The sequence below is a fragment of the Hemitrygon akajei genome, chromosome 11 (genome assembly GCF_048418815.1).
Source record: "Hemitrygon akajei chromosome 11, sHemAka1.3, whole genome shotgun sequence".
Classification (NCBI taxonomy): Eukaryota; Metazoa; Chordata; class Chondrichthyes; order Myliobatiformes; family Dasyatidae; genus Hemitrygon; species Hemitrygon akajei.
Window position 1 is genome coordinate 86870510 of NC_133134.1, and position 10096 is coordinate 86880605.

The following is a 10096-nucleotide window of genomic DNA, read 5'->3' on the forward strand; positions in this document are numbered from 1 at the left end:
ATGGGCTTTGCATGAAGAAGATGCCCCTGATAGCCCCTTTGAATCTTCATCTCTGATCTTAAGCTTGCCCTCTTTAGCATCCCTTCATTGGGGAAAAGACTGTGCTTTCACCTTGTCTTTGCCCCTCATGATCTTATAACGCTGTCAGGGTATCTCTCAATCTACTGCTCTCCAGGAAGTGAAGTCCCAGACTACACAAACTCTCAAAAGGACCTCTCCAAAGACAACTTCCACCGTCTTAATCTCACCAGAAAAACTCCAAAAATGTTTAAAGTATTCAAACACAGAAACAGTTCCTTTGGTCTGTCTAGTCCATGTCAAAACATTAACCTGCCTAGGCCCCTCCCATCTATGTACCTATCCAAATTTCTTTTAAATGTTGAAGTCAAACCCACATCCACCACTTGCAACGACAGCTTGTTCTACACTCTCTGAGCAGAGAAGTTCTCCAGCATTGCAGGAGAGAGCGGAACATTGGGAAAAGCAGATCAGCTGTTGGAGGAACACACACAAAATGCTGGTGGAACGCAGCAGGCCAGGCAGCATCTATAGGAAGAAGTACAGTCGACGTTTTTGAAGGGCCAAATAAATTATAGATGAGGAGCAGTGAGAGAGGGTTTCACTAAACCCCATCGAAGAGAAGATTTAAACTTCTTCAGTATAGGCATCACTGGAAGAGTCTTTGCAGTAGTGAATTTACAAAGCAAACACAAGGAAATCTGCAGATGCTGGAAATTCAAGCAACAAGTTAACATCGACTGTGCTTCTCCCTATAGATGCTGCCTGGCCTGCTGCGTTCCACCAGCATTTTGTGTGTGTTGCTTGAATTTCCAGCATCTGCAGGTTTCCTCGTGTTTGCGGATTTGGGATTCTAACGTTTTAACTGTCATTCATTCTTCTCTTCTGTTTTCCGGATGCCTGTGAAGAAAACGAGTTTCAGGTTGTGTATTGTGTACATTTCACTGATATTAAACGGAACTATTGAACATATTTCCTGTAGGTAGCTGATCAAAGTTGCACACAATACTCCAATGAGGCCTCAACAGCACCTTATACAATTTCAACATAACATCCCAACTCCTGTACTCAGTATATTGATCTATGCAGGCTTTCTTTATGACCCTATTTACCTGTGACTCTACTTTCCAGGTATTCCCATATTGCTCTGTTCTACCACACTCCCCAGTGCCCTACCATTCAACATGTAAGACCTACCCTGGTTGGCCCTCCCAAAGTGCAACACCTCACGTTTATCTGCATTAAATTCCATCTGCCATTTCTCAACCCATTTTTCCAGCTGGTCCAGCTCCCACTGCAAGCAGTCTTCCTTGCTGTCCACTATACCCCCAACCTTGATGTCATCTGAAAATTTGTTGATCCAGCTAACCACACTATCATCCAGATCATTGATATTGATGACAAACAACAGACCCAGCACCGATCCCTGTGGCACACTGCTAGTCACAGGCCTCCAGTCAGAGATGCAACTATCTACAGCCACTCTCTGGCTTTTCTCATGAAGCCAATGTCTAATCCAATTTACTACCTCATCTTGAACCGACTTGACCAGCCTCGCATGCGGGACCTTGTCAAAGGCTTTACTAAAGTCCATATAGACAACATCCAACTGCCTTGCCTTCATCCACTTTCCTAATTAACATAAGATTAATTAGACATGGCTTACCACACACAAAGCCATGTTGACTGTCCCTGGTCAGTCTCTGTCTATCCAAACACTTATATATCTGATCCCTCAGAATACCTTCCCATAACTTTCCCTCTACTGACATCAGGCTCGCCGGCCTATAGTTTCCTGGCTTATTTTTAGAGGCAATCCTAAACAACAGAACAACTTTAGCTATCCTTCTATCATCCAGCACCTTACCTATGGCTAAGGACATTTTAAATATTCCTGCTAGGGCCCCAGCAAATTCTCCACCAGCCAGCCTCCCACAGTGTCCAAGGGAACACCTAGTCAGGACCTGGGGATTTATCCACCTGATTTACCTCAAGACAGCAAACACCTCCTCTGTATCCTGAATAGGGTCCATGGCCTCGCTGTTACTTTGCCTCACTCTTATACACATCTCCCAAATAAATACAGATGCAAAAAAATCCATATGAGATCTCCCTCATCTCATTCGACTCACACATGGATCACCATCCTGGTCTTCCAGAGGACCAGTTTTGTCCCTTACAATCCTTTTACACTTAACATATCTGTAGAATCCCTTAGGATTCTCCTTCACTTTGTCTGTTAGAGCAACCTTGTACCATCTTTTAGCCTTCCTGATTTCCTTCCTAAGTGTTCTGTTTCAATTCTTATATTCAAGTACCTCATTTGTTCCTACCTGTCTACCCCTTTTTCTTATCCAGGGCCTCAATATCTCTGGAAAGCCAAGATTCCCCAAACCTGTTGTCCTTGCTTTTTGATTCTGACAAACTCTGAACTCTCAAAATCTCACTTTTGAAGTCCTCCCACTTAGCAAGTACTCCTTTGCCAGAAAACAAATGTTCCAATCCACGCTTGTCAGATCCTTTCTGATGCCATCAAAATTGGCCTTTCTCCAATTTAGAATCTCAACCCGAAGACCAGACCGTAATTACTGTACCTCAAAACTAATGGCATTATGACCACTAGATGCAAAGTGTTCCCCTACACAGACTTCTGTCACTTGCCCTTTCTCATTCCCTAATAGGAGATCAAGTATCACACACTTTGTAGTTGAGATTTCTTTGCACCGATTAGGAAAACTTTCCTGAACAACTTAGCAAACTCTTTCCCATCCAACCTCTTTACAGTATGGGAGTCCCAGTCAATATGCGGAAAGTTAAAATCATCTACTAACACAACCTTACAGTTCTTGCAACAGCTTGCAATTTCTCTACAAATTTGCTCCCTTAAATCCCGTGGACTGTTGGGTGGTCTATAATATAATTCCTTCAACCTTCTTGGACCTTGTTCCACCCATAAAGCCTCACTAGATGATCTCTCCAGTCTGTCCTGACTGAGCACTGCTGTGATATTTCCCAAGACTAGTAACATCACCCTCCCTTTAATCCTTTCCACTCTATCATGTCCAAAACAGCAGAACCCTGGAGCACTGAGCTGCTAGTCCTGCCCCTCCTGCAACCAAGTCTCACTAAAAATCTACCTTTGGCCTTAATCTCTCTGTGCTGAAGCCTTGATGAGCGAAAACCTCTACTAAACCCTGGCCCATTCACACAACGGCTGCACTGCTTAAGCCCAACTCATTTTTATTGGACCTTGTTAAGCGCCTCCTTGAGAATAGACAATAGACAATAGGTGCAGAAGTAGACCATTTGGCCCTTCAAGCCTGCACCGCCATTCTGAGATCATGGCTGATCATCTACTATCAATACCCGGTTCCTGCCTTGTCCCCATATCTCTTGATTCCCCTATCTATAAGATACCTATCTAGCTCCTTCTTGAAAGCATCCAGAGAACTGGCCTCCACTGCCTTCCGAGGCAGTGCATTCCAGACCCCCACAACTCTGTGGAGAAGAAATTTTTCCTTAACTCTGTCCTAAATGACCTACCCCTTATTCTCAAACCATGCCCTCTGGTACTGGACTCTCCCAGCATCTGGAACATATTTCCTGCCTCTATCTTGTCCAATCCCTTAATAATCTTATATGTTGCAATCAGAATGGTGAGACTGCCCTGAAAAAGGCAATTGCAAACCACTTCTGTAGAAAAATTTGTCAAGGACAATCATGGTCAGGGACAGAGCAACAGTGTGAAGGGGGTCTTTCCCACAGACAACGATCCCTCGCTCGGTGGATAGATGGAAGACCATGATCATCCACGTCATACAGCATGGCATATATTGGCACTGATGATGCTCCCTCTATGCAATTGGTGTCTCCTCAGGACTCTAGGGTGCAGAATGTGCTGACTGCCCCTGCTCACTTCTTTTAAACTCTCTCTCCCTCTACACAATCCCATCTCCCCAGGATCTACGGCATGCAAAATGTTTTTAAGTGACAACTTACCACACATATAGCTGTGCTCATTGTCCCAGATCTAAGCCTACCTCTCCCAATGTTGGTAGATCCCTCCTGCAACCTACCTACTGCTGAGGTTAGATTCATTGCCCTGCAGTTTCCTGGCTTGATTTTGCTACCTTTAGAAAACAATGGTGCTTTACGAGCCACTCTCCAGTCCTCCAGAGCCTGAGGGGTGAGTCAGGACAAGAGGCGTGCACTTGGAAAGCCAGCCCCTTCAGGGATGTCAGAAAGCCTGTGGGTGGGGGTACTGGGGTTATGGGTGAGCAGATCAGTAAGGGTTCTGTCTGATGGTGGGGAGACTGTGCTCATGGGGGCAGGCAGAATAGTGACAGGAGTCATGGATTATGTGGGTTAACAGTTGGGGGTAAGAGAAGCTTGATGCTGAGACCAAAGGGGAGTCATCGAGAGCAAAAGCTGCAGTGGACTCGACTCCTGGCAGGGTCTCAGGACCGGAGTCCCCAAAATGAGACGGGTCTCAGCGCAGCTCCCCCACACGTGGGGAGGGAGCCATCTCTTCGCTCAGCAACTTTTTTGTGGGCAGGGTCCCTTCAGTAATGAAGAGGGCATCGTAAATGTCCCATGGCCAGTGTCAATGCGTATGGCCAGCACCAGCTCTATTTAACATAGAAGGACCATGTAAGACACTTAAACCAAAGACATGATAACATTTTAGGTCAAGATCAGATCTTAAGGAGAAGGGGAAGGAGTTAATGTCAAAAGCCCAACACCAATTCAAAGGTGTTGTTGTTGTTCTTGTCCCTAGCCCGCCAATAGGAACCCAATCTAAACCACCAGTAAGATGCTAGGGTAGTGTGGGTAGAGCCACTTCCTCAAGGGTCCAGAGACACGGGTTAGATCCCAAATTCTGGTGCTGTGTGTGCGCAGTTTGCACTCCAGTTCTCCGTATAAATGTGTGTGTTCCGCCCCCCCCCCCCCCCAGGGCTCCAGTTTCTACCCACATCCCCATGGCGTGCAGGGTTGGTGGGTCAATCAATGTGTGTCAGTCAGTGTGTGGGTAAAGTGGCAAGAAAATAAACAATGTGATGAAAGTTGCAGGGCCACAAGGATGGGGAATGGGACTAGTGGGATGGGCCAAATAGGCTCCTTATCAGGAAACCTGTTTCAGTTTACACCACTCGGGCCACAATGTTGTGCTGACCCTTAAACCCTGCCTCCCATATAACCACCCCACCTTAAATTCCTCCATATACCTGTCTAGTAGTCACTTAAATTTCACTAGTGTATCTGCCTCCACTCAGGCAGTGCATTCCACGCACCAACCACTCTCTGAGTAAAAAACCTTCCTCTAATATCCCCCTTGAACTTCCCTTCCCTTACCTTAAAGCCATGTCCTCTTGTATCGAGCAGTGGTGCCATGGGGAAGAGGTGCTGGCTGTCCACTCTGTCTATTCCTCTTAATATCTTGTACACCTCTATCATCTCTCCTCTCATCCTCCTTCTCTCCAAAGAGTAAAGCCCTAGCTCCCTTACTCTCTGAGCACAATGCATACTCTCTAAACCAGGCAGCATCCTGGTAAATCTCCTCTGTACCCTTTCCAATGCTTCCACATCCTTCCTATAGTGAGGCAACCAGAACTAGACACAGTACTCCCAAGTGTGGCCTAACTAGAGTTTTATAGAGCTGCATCATTACCTCGTGACTCAAACTCTATCCCTCGACTTATGAATGCTAACACCCCATAAGCTTTCTTAACTACCCTAGGAAAGGCAACTTTCAGGGAGCTGTGGACACGTACCCCCAGATCCCTCTGTTCCTCCACACTACCAAGTATCCTGCCATTTACTTTGTACTCTGCCTTGGAGTTTGTCCTTCCAAAGTGTACCACCTCACACTTCTCTGGGTTGAACTCCATCTGCCAATTCTCAGCCCACTTCTGCATCCTATCAATGTCTCTCTGCAATCTTCGACAATCCTCAACACTATCTACAACACCATCAACCTTTGTGTCATCTGCAAACTTGCCAAACAACCCTTCTACCCCCACATCCAGGTCGTTAATAAAAATCACGAAAAGTAAGGGTCCCAGAACAGATCCTTCTGAGACACCACTAGTCACAACCCTCCAATCTGAATGTACTCCCTGCACCACAACCCTCTGCTTTCTGCAGGCAAGCCAATTCTGAATCCACCTGGCCAAACTTCCCTGGATCCCATGCCTTCTGACTTTCTGAATAAGCCTACCGTGTGGAACCTTATCAAATGCCTTACTAAAATCCATGTAGATCACATCCACTGCACAACCCTCATATAGATATGCCTGGTCACCTCCTCAAAGAACTCTATCAGGCTTGTTAGGCACGATCTGCCCTTCACTGTCCCTGATTCTCTAAATGCCCATAGATCTTTTCCAACAGCTTTCCCATCACAGACAAGGCTCACTGGTCTATAATTACCTGGACTATCCTTGCTACCTTTTTTGAACAAGGGGACAACATTTGCTTCCCTCCAATCCTCTGGTACCATTCCTGTGGACAACGAGGACATAAAGATCCTAGCCAGAGGCTCAGCAATCTCTTCCCTCGCCTTGTGGAGCAGCCTGGGGAATATTCCATCAGTCCCAGGGGATTTCTCCATCCTCATGTATTTTAACAACTCCAACACCTCCTCTCCCTCTCTCCCTTAATATCAACATGCTCCAGAACTTCAACTTCACTCATATTGTCCTCACCATCATCAAGTTCCCTGTCATTGGTGAATACTGAAGAGAAGTATTCATTGAGGACCTTGCTCACTTCCACAGCCTCCAGGAACATCCTCCCTCCTTTATCTCTAATTAGTCCTACCTTCACTCCTGTCATCATTTTGTTCTTCACATAATTGAAGAATGCCTTGGGGTTTTCCTTTACCCTACTCGCTAAGGCCTTCTCATGCCCCCTTCTTGCTCTTCTCAGCCCCTTCTTAAGCTCCTTTCTTGCTACCCTATATTCCTCAATAGACTCATCTGATCCTTGCTTCCTAAACCTCATGTATGCTGCCTTCTTCCATCTAACTAGATTCTCTACCTCACTTGTCACCCATGGTTCCTTCACCCTACCATTCTTTATCTTCCATACCAGGACAAATTTATCCCTAACATCCTGCAAGAGATCCCAAAACATTGACCACATGTCCATAGTACATTTCCCTGGAAAAACATCATCCCAATTCACACCCGCAAGTTCTAGCCTTATAGCCTCATAATTTGCCCTTCCCCAATTAAAAATTTTCCTGTCCTCTCTGATTCTATCCTTTTCCATGATGATGCTAAAGGCCAAGGAGTGGTGATCACTGTCCCCCAGATACTCACCCACTGAGAGATCTGTGACCTGACCCGATTCATTACCTAATACTAGATCTAGTATGGCATTCCCCCTAGTCAGCCTGTCAACATACTGTGACAGGAATCCATCCTGGACACACTTAACAAACTGCCCCATCTAAACCATTGGAACTAATCAGGTGCCAATCAATATTAGGGAAGTTAAAGTCACCCATGATAACAACCCTGTTATTTTTGCACCTTTTCAAAATCTGCCTCCCAATCTGCTCCTCGGTATCTCTGCTGCTACCAGGGATCCTATAGAATACTCCCAATAGAGTAACTGCTCACTTCCTGTTCCTGACTCTAAAGAGGATCCTGCTACATTACCCACCCTTTCTGTAGCTGTAATAGTATCCCTGACCAGTAATGCCACCCCTCCTCCCCTTTTCCCCCTCTCTATCCCTTTTAAAACACTGAAATGCAGGAATATTGAGAATCCATTCCTGCCCTTGTGCCACCAAGTCTCTGTAATGGCCACTACATCATAATTCCATGTACGTATCCAAGCTCTCAGTCCATCACCTTTGCTCCTGATGCTTCTTGCATTGAAGTACACACACTTTAGCCCTTCTACCTTTCTACCTTTACACCCTTATTTCTGTTTTGCTTTCCTCAAAGCCTCTTTATATGTTAGATCTGGCTTTACTTCATGCACTATACTTGCAGCTCTCGCATGACCTTTATCCTCCTCCACCTCACTATCTGCTCTAACACTCTGGTTCCCCTCCCCCTGCAAATCTAGTTTAAACCCATCGGAGCAGCACTAGCAAACCTTCCCGCAAGGATGTTAGTCCCCCTCCAGTTCAGGTGCAACCCGTCCCGTCGGAACAGGTCTCACCTTCCCTGGAACAAGGCCCAATTGTTCAGAAACATGAAGCCCTCCCTCCTGCACCAACTCCTTAGCCACAATTTAGCTGCATTATCTTCCTATTTCTAGCCTCACTAGCACGTGGCACGGGTTGCAATCCTGATATTGCAACGCTGGAGGTCCTGTCCTTCAACTTTGCCCCTAACTCCCTAAACTCTCTTTGCAGGACCTCCTCACTCTTCCTATCCACGTCATTGGTTCCTACATGGACAACGACATCTGGCTGCTCACCCTCCCTCTTGAGAATACTGAGAACTCGATCTGAGATATCGCAGACCCTGGCACCAGGGAGGCAACAGACCATCTGGGATTCTTGATCTCTTCCACAGAACCTCTTATCTGTCCCCCTAACTATCGACTCCCCTATCACTACTGCTCTCCTCTTTTCCCTCCTTCCCTTCTGAGCTGAGAGTCCAGTCTCGGTGCCAGAGACATGACCACTGCAACTTGTCCCTGGTAGGTCGTCCCCACCAACAGAATCCAAAACCGTATCATTATTGATGGGAACTGCGAGCAATATGGATTCTGTGTCTTAAGTACTGATGAGCCGCATGTGTCATGACTTGCAACAATGTTGTTGTGTCAACCGGTGTCTGTGAGTTGGGTGTTGTAAACCAGAGAGCAGTAGTGCATGTTGATGATAAACTTCTGCCACACAGTATCCCAAACACAGTACCTCCATTCCTCGCACATCCATGTGTCTGTTTTGTGTCCTGATGAAGGGTCTCGGCTCGAAACGCTGACTGTTTGCTCTTTTCCATAGATGTTGCCTGTCCTGCCAAGTTCCTCCAGCATCTTGTGTGTGTGCATGTGTCTGTCTAAATGCCTTTTAAACACATCTGTGGTATCTTCCCTCACTACCACCACTGGCAGTGCATTCCTGGCATCCACCACTCTACGTAATAATTTTACCCCGTCCCGAACTCCTGTAAACTTCCCCCCCTCACATTAACTGTATGCCCCTTATCATTTGACATTTCTATCCTGGGTAAAAGACTCTGTCTAAATCTCATAATCTTATAATTTTGATCAGGTCTCCCCTCAGCCTCTGCTACTCCGTAGAGAACAACCCCCAAGTCTGTCCAGCCTCTCCTTATAGCTCGTGCCCTCGGATCCAGGCAGCATCCTAGTGAATCTCTCCTACACCCCCTCCAAAGCCTCCACATCCTTCCTGTAATGGGGAGAACAGAAATGAACACTGTTGGCCAGAAAGAATGACAATCTACATATCAGTGAATTCAAATGAATCAAGGACAGTGGAAACAGTCTTCGTTCTTGCCACATGCTTGGGGATGGAGGCTGCCATTTTGTGAAGACACTCTATTCTCCATTTTGTGAGCTTGACATGCTGGGCTTGATCAATATTTTAAAGAAGACACAATGATACTCCAGGTAATCTGCTGGACTGGAGATAATTTCCAAATAAGAAGTTATTTGTGAGATGTTCTTTGGTTGGCTATAAAATGCAGGTTTGTGAATGTTGGGGTTGATGCCTGCCGGAAGTGATTCGAGCTCGTTGCTGATTGAGAACAAAGAGCTGTAAATCACTGACTGTCACTTGATGGGAAGAGGGGAATAAATGGATGCTGGCTTGGAGCAGAGCCAAGAACAAGGTGTTAAAGGACAGACACATGGCCCGTGGCTAATGACACTGGAATGTGATATTTGACTTGATAAGGAATGGATATAAAAGTGAATGCTTTGTGTGTGCTGGTGGCGGTAACTTTGGAGAACAACCATCACAGATACAAGCGTGAGCAACCCTGCGTGAAACACGCAGCGAGTGAATCGGGACAACGAGGAACGCCTGGCCAGCAGAATCTCCTTTGCCCGGGTAATACTTTGCTATTCTTTGATTATTCAGGAGAGTCAG